Source organism: Halyomorpha halys, unplaced genomic scaffold, assembly GCF_000696795.3.
Source record: "Halyomorpha halys isolate HHAL.00 unplaced genomic scaffold, Hhal_1.1 Scaffold11.1, whole genome shotgun sequence".
Classification (NCBI taxonomy): domain Eukaryota; kingdom Metazoa; phylum Arthropoda; class Insecta; order Hemiptera; family Pentatomidae; genus Halyomorpha; species Halyomorpha halys.
Window position 1 is genome coordinate 1,039,124 of NW_027111958.1, and position 9,582 is coordinate 1,048,705.

Genomic DNA, 9,582 nt, shown 5'->3' on the forward strand with positions numbered 1-9,582 from the left:
ATAATATTCTCTGTGTAGGTATATGTATATGTGTGTGTGTGTGTGTATATATATATAAATATATATATAGAGAGAGAGTATTATATGATACAATAGGTGAGAAAGTTAAATTGATGAGAACAAATAATTAACATCGATGTGGCATCCCTAATTCTAACAACCACTTTTGACCACGGAGCATGCGTATTAAGTTTTTTACCCCTCCCAAACCCTATACTGCTGACGCTCCGTTCAGTTCTGGATAAAAAGAAGTCGTTGGAACAGACGTAATGTTACTGAAATGGATGTTCAAAAACATCGATGTATTTTTGGCAATGTTTTGTAAGCATCGATATTTTATATTGATATTTTAAAACATCGATGTGCTGTAGATGTATCCCTAGTTCCAACAACAACTTTTGACTACAGAGCATGCGTAGTGTTTTACCCCTCCCAGACCCTATACTGCCCATGCTCTGTTCAGTTCTGGATAATCAGAAGTCGTTGGAACAGATTTTATGTTACTGAAATGCATGTACAAAAACATCGATTTTTTGTTGTCGGTGTCGCATCCTTAAGATATTGGCTAAACTAGTTCATTTGTAGAAAGTCTCTATAGAGTGTGGCCCGAAAAATGGCGTTGAATAAACGGAAAATGTTGCCGTTAAGAAGTTCGTTGAGATAAAATATTTAAAAAGAAATAAAAGGTGTGAAATGTAAAATTATGTTACCCAAAAGGTAAGACAATTGTATAAGTGTTTAGACGTGAAAATGGAAAAGACTATTTGAAAAGTGACTGTAAGGAGTTATTTAAAAAAAAAATATGGGTGTTTTAATAAATTGATTATTTCTCATCATCTAAATTCTAACTAAGAAAATTAACATTAAATCCTCTTTGGCTTACCCCTATCTACAATTTATCATCTTTTTCTAAACATACCCTGTAATTTCAAGCTCTTTTATCTTCAAACAAAACCCCTTCTGATATGGAATACTTTTATTTGGTTCCAGGCATTACTCCCTCATAAAGCTTATGTGGACTTCCTGGACAAAACAGTATAACATATAAAACTTCAGAATTTTTTGTACAAATGTCTGGTAAACAAAGGAAGCAACAAAGATCGTTGGAACAGATCTTATGTTACTGAAATGCATGTACAAAACATCGATTTTTTGTTGTCGATGTCGCATCCTTTGCTCTATAGAGTGTGGCCCGAAAAATGGCGTTGGATAAACGGAAAATGTTGCCGTTAAGAAGTTCGTTGAGATAAAATATTTAAAAAGAAATAAAAGGTGTGAAATGTAAAATTATGTTACCCAAAAGGTAAGACAATTGTATAAATAAGTTATAAAAAAATGTATAAGTGGGTTAAATAAGTGTTATAGAGATGTGCAAATGGAAGACTATATGAAAAGTGACTGTAGAAACAGGGTAACGGTAAAAAAAAAAAAATATGGGTGGTCTAATAAATTGATTATTTCTCATTATATAAATTCCAACTAAGAAAATTAACATTATATCCTCTTTGGCTTACCCTCCTATTTACAGTTTATCATCTTTCTCGAAATATACCCTGTAATTTCAAACTCTTATGTTCAAACAAAACCCCTTCTGATATGGAATACTTTTATTTGGTTCCAGGCATTACTCCCTCATAAAGCTGATGGGGACTTCCTGGACAAAACAATATAACATATAAAACTTCAGAACTTTTTCTACAAATGTCTGGTAAGCAAAGCAAGCAACAAACTTGGGCGTAGGCCAGGATTTCGCCTAGGGGTTGCAGGCCTCAGCCCATTACGAAACAGTTTTCTGCAAATTTGAAGGCAAGTGATAGGTGAGTGGGTCTCTCCGCCTCACTACCTTCTTGACTGTTAATAAAAAGTGGAAAATCTAGAGAGAAAGAGATGCTAATAACGAAGACATTTTTACATGCTCAGGAGGAGAAAAGAGAGAAGATGGCCAATGAATGAAATTGGAATAAAAACGACTATGGAAACAAAACATTTTGATGCATCTTCTGGTGCCATAGGACCTCCCAAGAATATTTCTGGTATATTAGATACATGAAGCTATCTTATTGATAATGATAACGTCGATAAAACTGGTGTGTACTAACAAATACATATCTTCAATCCCGGCAAATTTTTTGAGAGCAAGAGATGACAAATTTATTGATCCTGTTGAAATTAAAACTTATATTGCTTTTCTAACTGGGATAAGTCTTCAAAGCTAATCACATAAATCGTGATGAGTTGTGGCAGTCAGTTTACCGATTTAGAATGGTTATGAATGTTAAAAAGTTTTCATTTCTCTGTAGGTCCCTTTGCGCCCAGATCGGGTGAAATATGATCGTTAAGTCCGATCAGAGAAATTTTTGAGAAGTTCATTGTGAACTTTTACAATTGTTATTTTTTATTTAAATAACTAATTAGTTTCTATTTCTTTGGGCCAAGTAATTTCTCTAATCATTTTCAAAGACATTTTAAGGGATAGATTTTTTTTAAATAGTTTCTTACACATGCAAATAATGTTAATCATGAAAGTACAAAGAAAGTTGTGAGTTTCTAACGACTGTATCATTTTGATACTTGCGCTTCGGTACTTAACCTGTCGCAAGGTTAAGATCACCGTGCCAGATTGGGGACTAAATTTAGAAAAGTTGACTTTGAGGTAATTCTTACATTTTTATGATGAAAACTGACGACAAAAACAGCTTCAGATATAACAAATAACATGAAAAGGAATAGAGATAAGCACCATCGAGGTAAGCATAGAAATAGTAAAAGTTACAGTGCTTCTCATATTCGCCACTGGCACCGCCAGTGGTCACTCGTCCTCCAGTCCAACGGTACCCAAAGTGGGTGTCTCAAGCGTATGTCAGGGTTGCAGTTAATGAATGCTGCTTTCTCAACATTTTACAAAAAAGGAAAGGAAAATATTAAAATTTATTTGTGTACTGTTTTTTCTTATTTTATTTTTACGTATTCAAGCTCTCTAGGGATAATTGTGCCCACATTATATTTTTATCTCGATAAGGGTGCCGCGAAATATTTTAGACCGACAATGGGGTCGTGGAAAAAAAAGTTTGGGAACCGCTGCCCTAGACAAGTACCCAGAGACTAATAATGCTGCCAATTTCTTCCAGGGAACTGGACAAATTGACCACTGTTCCAGACGAAGCCCGTCCAGTTCCAAAGTGCTGCATAGACATTATTCATTTCTTCAGACACTATTGATATCACAAGGTGTATTCTGCATTTCGTACTCCCATTTTTAATCTAGTTTAAAAAAAGTCTGCCTGGTACATTCATGAAAATTTTTAGATGTAAACATTTCCTAAATAAAGCTTCAAGGAGGATTTTTTTTTCTTGTTATGAGATCGTTAATTCATATTTTCAGTTTGGATACTTAACCCTGAAACACCTGGTATATAAGAAATCCTTATTAAAACTTTCTATATACTCAAAAGATATATTATTTTAGTTGAAAATACCGCAAATAAAAAAAAAAAAAATTTGATAGTAAATTGAATAAGCCACATCAATAAAGTTATTAAGAAATAGAAACAGATAGTAAAATCAATCGATATTCATATTTGATTTATTTATTGCATTTAGCTATCTAACTTCAACATACTTTTTGTTGACAATTATCGTACATCCATCAACCAATTACTGAACCATTTCGTTCCTCGCTGTGTTCTCTTTTTATGGAAATGCACAGAATGAAATGTTTAAAAAAGGCTTTTATGATATCGCGTAATGCAGCAATATGTCCTCTTTCGTTTAACAATGGTCTCCCACGAATAGATTATTTACTTCTACCATATTCTATTTTTGTTATTTCATTGGTCTGGCTCCAAAGCATTAGGTTTTTTATCCAACCACCGTATTTCGTAACAATTAAAATAACTTTCATCACTTAAAATATGCTGAATTGTCTATATCGTTGCAATGTTGTATCTTCATAGTTATGCTACTTATTTGAAAGGAGTGGTCTTAGATCGATATTTCTATATTTCATTAACGCTGACGTTTATTTTTCAAAACTAGGCAAGAAAGCTAATTACGAAATAAATCTAATTTATGATTTTATATTAATGTTATTTGGAAGTATTATATTTTTTTATGACTACACCCAACAGTGGAAGTACAATTTTAGAATTGTTGAAGTAATTCAGTTTCATTATTTGATGTTATCATCATTAGTTACTGTACAACCATTTGTCAAGTTGGCATGTCTTATGAAGAATCGGTTCATGTTGAATGTTGAATTCAACCTTAGTCGAACTCAGGCCATATCAGTTCGGGCAGAGTGAAGTCTTGGAAATAATTTTGAAATTGCATGATATACTTTGCAGAGCTTGTGAAGATTTGAACAAATGCTTTTCATTTCAGTTACTTTTTGCAGCTTGTATTTGTTTCTTTAATGTTTCTATAGCTGCTCACTATATTATCGCTGGGGCTAGTAATACACCTTCATTCCTCACTTTTTTCAAAATTATTACAATATTTTTTCATGCGATCCGGATTGCTTTACTAGCAAATGTATGCAAAGCAACATCTGATGAGGTAATTAATACTATATAAGAATATAACATAAAAATCCACTCAAAACTCCCCAAATTTTCAACAATTATTCCTATTTTAACTATAGTTGTGAATAAGTATCACAAAACAAAAAAGTCATGGCCTCAGTTTTCTGGGATGCAAACCTCCTAGACCAACTACAGGAAAAGATACGCGAAAAAAGGCCTGGTTCATCAAAAAGTCATCTTTCATCATGACAACGCCCGCCCGCACACAAGTGCTATTGCATGGCAAAACTTCATGAACTAAGGTACGAATTGTTGCCACATCCACCTTATTCACCTGATATGGCACCATCAGACCCCAAGCTGAAAATTTTCCTAAGTGGACGGAGTTTTCCTACAACGGAAGAACTGACAGCCGAATTGGAGAGGTATTTTGCAGGCCTGGAGGAATCTCATTGTCGAGATGGCATCAAGGCATTGGAACATCGCAGGACCAAATGCATTAGTCTACAGGGAGACTGTGATGAAAAATAAAAGCAGTTCCATCGAGGTAAGACACTTCTTTCTAGAACTTTTCAAACCACCCTCGTATTTTTAAATTATAATGAATTCTTTTAAAACAACTCAACATTCCCAGAACTGAATCTCACCCCGTTTGATTATAAAGGTTTAAATCTAGTAGGAAAAAAATACCAGAGAACCTAAAACCACATATCGAAGAATTTCAAAGTGTTGTATAAAATGGAAATCTGCCTTTCTCCGACGACTTAACATTCGATACAATACGTCTGTTATTTCTTATTGAAATACAGAAAAAAAATGTAACTATTGTAAACAAATTGAATCAGAAAATTCAATAAAGATATTAAGAAATGGTGTAACAGACAGTAAAATCAATCCATATTCATATTTGATTTATTTATCGCATTTAGCTATCTAACTTCAACATACTTTTCGTTGACAATTATCGTACATCCATCAATCCATCACTGACCAATTTCAATAATTGCGTTCCTCACAGTAGTTGTGTTCCCTTCTCACGGAAATGCACAGAACGGAATATTTAAAAAAGGTTTTTATGATATCGCGTATTGCAGGAATATGTCCTCTTTCGTTTAACTATGGTCTCCCACAAATAGATTATTTGCTTCTACCATATTCTATTTTTGTTATTTCATTGGTCTGTCTCCAAAGCATCAGGTTTTTCATCCAACCACCGTATTTCGTAACAATTAAAATAACTTTCATCACTTCAAATATTCTGAATTGTCTATATTGTTGCAATGTTGTATCTTCATACTTATGCTACTTATTTGAAAGGAGTAGTCTCAGATCGGTATTTCTATATTTCATGGACGCTGAGGTTTATTTTTCAAAACTAGGCAAGAAAGCTAATTACGAAATAAATCTAATTTATGATTTTTTATTAATGTTATTTGGAAGTACTATATTTTTTTATGACTACACACAACAGTGGAAGAGCAGTTTTAGAATTGTTGAAGTAATTCAGTTTCATTATTTGATGCTATCTGGATTCGTTACTCTGCAACCATTTATTAAGTTGGCATGTCTTATGAAGAATCGTTTCAGAATGTTGAATTCAACCTTAGTCGAACTCAGGCCATATCAGTTCCGTCAGAGTGAAGTCTTGGAAACAATTTTGAAATTGCATGATATCCTTTGCAGAGCTTGTGAAGATTTGAACAAATGCTTTTCCTTTCAGTTACTTTTCGCAGTTTGTATTTTTTTATTTAATGTTTCTATAGGTGCTCACTTTATTATCGCTGAGGCTAGTAATACACCTTTATTCATTAATCTTTTCAAAACTATTACAATACTTTTTCATGTGATCCGGATTACTCTACTAGCAAGTGTATGCAAATCAACATCTGATGAGGTAATTAATACTGGATAAGAATTTAAAAATAAGAGTCCACTTAGAACCCGTCAACTCTTTGACCATTGTTCCCACTTTACTGTCTGGTAAACAGTGGACTCTCGTATGAGCTCAAAGATAAACGTCTTTTGAACTGCTCAATACGATTTGTTTTCGGGATCACCAGTTACGGATATAACCATACATTACGCCTAGTTAAAGTGGCTTTACCCTTCCTACAGATGTCGGTATTTCCTAGCACCTACCTATTTCTAGTGATTTGTACTCAGCGCCCTTCCTATATCTTACAAAACCTGCATTTACTTATTCTAGCAAGTGTATGCAAAGCAACATCTGATGAGGTAATTAATACTGGATACGAATATAACATAAAAATCCACTTAAAACTCGCCAAATCTTTGACTATGGGTTTATGGTTCATAACAGCGGACTCTCGGGTGAACTCGAAGATAAACGTCTTTTAGACTGCTCAATAAAATTTCTTTTTTGCGTTTATAAACATTTATTGCGGCGAGTTGAAGTGGCTCAACCCTTAAGTCAGTCAACCCTGCCGATCTTCCTATTTCTTGAATTGATAGATTTATTTATTGATAGATATTACAATCTGCCACACAGTTGTGGGCAATAGGTAATAGTGATGAATGATCTCATACATACTAAAATAAAAAAAAAAAATAAAAAGAAAAGAAAAAAGAAGAAAGAAAAAAAATAATAAAAAAAAACTCTCTTAAAATATATACAAACAAAAGAATAGACAAGATGAACATAATGAAACTATCTATGAACATAATGAAAAATAAATAAATAAAATAACATACTGATAAAATAATATATACAATATTTACACAATCGACCTGAGGATCTCTGAGTCCACTCTATCCCCACGTGTGAGGGGTAGAGCAGAGCTCAAGAGATCCCAGCACATCCTTCTCGCCGCATCACTGGTAATGAGCCAGTGTAGGCTGAGCAAGTGCGCTAAAGCCGCAAACACTCAACTTGAGTGGAGAATCTGACCATTGCCAGAACTCCAATTGTCCATTTTTATTTTAATAAGTATCTTAATAAGTCCTCTTGGCCACTGCCGTTTCAACCTTCTAGGTGGGCTGTAGGGATGGGTGGAACTAGATAAGGTTTAGGATGGTTGGAAAGGTTTATATGGAATTTTGAGAATTTGGTTGGTATGAGATCAAGGACAAAAGGGATATGTAGGTCATGATGTAGTGTTCTGTTGGAAACGTAGTAGGGTGCATTAACTATGGTTCTAAGGATTTTGGATTGAAAGGATTGGATACGTTTGATGTTCGACGGTTTAGCTGTTCCCCAATCCTATTTCTAGTGATTAGAACCTTTCCTATATCCTCTACAAAATCTGGATTTCCAATCCTCTGTTTATGTGCTTCTACCAGGTTCCCTCCATCTGACGACTTCTATCCTCCACTCCGCGGTACTTATTTACGTTGGACAAGTATTTCCTAAAGCTTGCTATTCCAGTACGTTATGAAGAATGATTGCCCCAACGTTGGGTGAAATGCCAGAAAAATGTATACATTTTTAATGTTTAATATATTTTCTAATTTTATTAATTAATACTATATTAAAAATTTAGCTGAATTAAATTCAAATTAATACAATAACAATGTGTAATTGCATATTTTATTAGGGCATTTAAATTTAATTTTTTGTGTAAAACCAAAGATGGACGTTAAAATTATAAGTTATATGTCCAGATGGACTACGGAGAAAATTCTGAAATCATTTACAATTTTTATTCTATTCTACTGCTTATTTTTTATATATTCTTGTTATGATATTGTTTAATGTTTTGTGATGTTTCACCTATATAAAATTTGTTATGCACTGTTTACTATCATATTAACTAATCACAATTTGCTTTTTAATAATTACTATTTCATCCTTAATATTTGTTAGAGCCGTTCTCCGATTTTGTTGCTATTAGTTACAAAGGTTTTAAGAATAACTAACCACCGTACTGTGAATGATTTTATTTTTAGAAAGGATGATGTTCGACGGGCATGGTCAAAAGAACTGAAATAGTAAATAAACTATTTATTCTGACCCAACGTTTCGTCCTACTTTGCAGGGCTTCATCAAAAAGTTTACTGCATAGATATTGAATGCTCAGAAAGATTTGTCGACACCCTAATATTTAGAGGAACAGAGAAGGAAGCAGTAACAGTTGATCCTATAATAAGATATTTAACAAATGGTCAGGATGAGGGTGTCAAGGTACAAGCAGAAAAAGAGAATACTTAAAAAATTGATTCATTACAGAAAAAGTTTAGAGAAGAATTTGGTGAAATGAGTTTTTTAGTAAAGGGGCTGTGTTTGTCTGGATGGGAAACTACAACCGTTTCAACAAGTACATTTTTAAATCTGCATGTTGGAAAGTATAAGTTTCAGAGCATGGCAGAAACCATTAGTTTGCACTTAATAGGAATCTTTCAATGATACTTATATTAAGGCTTTGCCTCATTATGTTGATCTTAGGGTTTAAAAAAAAAAAAAGAATTTAGCAACCTTCTATTTCTTTCATGTAAAACTTCTAGGAGCTGTGAGAGACTTTACAGCCCAACCAAGCGTAACCTACCCCCCAAGACTTGATACAACATACCAATTGTCTCATATTAATTTGTGTTAATTTCTTGTAAATACTTTGAATTTGCTGAAGTAATAACCAGGTAATATAATGTTGTATTCATGAGTGTATTGTTGAAATGAATAAAGACTCTAATAGAGTATTCTGATCCATTTAAAACGACTGTGGCTGTACTTCTAATGTTAAGTTGGTAGAACATAATAGGTTATAGCTGCAGGGGTTACAAAGCGGGATAAACCATAGAGTGTCACGTTGTAAATGTTTGGTTAATTGTGTTATTAAGTTCATACATGTTCATATATTCTGTATTAATAAATAAGTGTTCAAGTTGTTAATAGTTTTATTTATCATTTACTAAGATACACGACATTACGAACACAACTTCTTATATGCAGTGACTCCTGATGGCCTTATCCCGCCCAACTTAAGTATCTGCATTCGCATCTAAATAAGTGAATTCATTGTTTGGATGCAGTCCCCATGCTGCTCTGTAATTAATTTGGTTAAAGAACTGACCATAGAAGATAAGGTAACCAGATTTACAATAGAAT